Below are 1,140 nucleotides of genomic sequence, written 5' to 3' on the forward strand. Positions count from 1 at the left end.
TTAATGGAAAAGTCTGTTCAGAGAAGAACTGAAGCAAATGTCTACTTTAGGAAACAGGAAGACAAGTTTATTAAATTGCCAGGGGAAAAGGTGGGGAAAACCCCTACGAGTAGGGGACTCTTGTGATCCCAACCATGCACAAATGTGTGGACAATATTTGGATCCTGATTTAAAAGTCAATGATCCTTATGAAAGTTTGGTTTGACTATCTACATGTTACTGGATAACAGAAACGAATTTGATATGCTAAAGGTGTTGTCAAAAAGTTAGAGATGGGCTGGGGATATAGCTCAGTTGGTAGAGTGCCTGCCTCACAAGCACAAGGCCCTGGGTTCAATCCCCAGCATCACCAACAAAAAGGAAAAAAAAAGTTAGAGATGTACATACATAGATACTTAGGTATGCTGCAAATGGAGATGACACTGACTCACACCTCTTAGATGTGGCTTGAACACATGATGGGTAGAGCCATTTTTCTGACTAGTCCTGTGTATTTCTGAAGTTTTTATGAATTTTTAATAAAACTTTGCATCAACTTCAATTTCCCATATTTTCCATCTGAACCTCAAAAGCAACATAGACATCTGACACTGGAAAGTTTTGGCGAGCCAGCCAGGAGGAGCAGCCCTGGCATACAGTTGGAAGAGGACTCAACTGCTTTTGGCTAGCTGTGCCCATGGTCAGGACTCTGGGAACATCCTAGCAGCTGTCAAGGTCTTTCATCTTGGGTGCCTCCCTCATCCCCCTCAGGTGGCATTGGCAGCCTATAGACACTTTGTTAGAAGGGAAATGTCTCTGGTTTGGTGCAGGGAGGGCAGTCTGTCAGGCTCCAACCTGGGTACTTCACACCAGGGATCTTCTATGTCTACCATTTGGACCTTCAACCACTTTTTAGACCTTGAATCATTTTGCAGTTCCAGTTGGTGAGAGAAAAAGAAATGCCCAGGAAGTTTGGAGAGTTTGGTTTTACTTTTCTTCTGACTACTTTACTCTGTAATAGTCAACTTGATTTCAATCCCAAAGTCCTCAGTCACATCAACTGACTACCTAGTTGTTGGCTGTAGTCCTTAGAAGTGGTAATTGTCACACCTTAGATTGATAAGATGTGACTGCTTAGTGGATCTTTTATAGCTGGAACTG

At 42.5% G+C, this 1,140-nt stretch overlaps 1 non-coding gene across 1 annotated transcript; it reads left to right on the forward strand.

Annotated features, from left to right (window-relative positions):
* Nucleotides 1–279: 279 nt before the first annotated feature.
* On the forward strand, nt 280–352 carry Trnav-cac (transfer RNA valine (anticodon CAC)). The gene has a single exon. It is a non-coding gene; the product is annotated as a tRNA-Val (tRNA).
* The last annotated feature ends 788 nt before the right edge of the window (nt 353–1,140 follow it).

The sequence above is a fragment of the Sciurus carolinensis genome, unplaced genomic scaffold (assembly GCF_902686445.1).
Source record: "Sciurus carolinensis unplaced genomic scaffold, mSciCar1.2, whole genome shotgun sequence".
Taxonomy (NCBI): domain Eukaryota; kingdom Metazoa; phylum Chordata; class Mammalia; order Rodentia; family Sciuridae; genus Sciurus; species Sciurus carolinensis.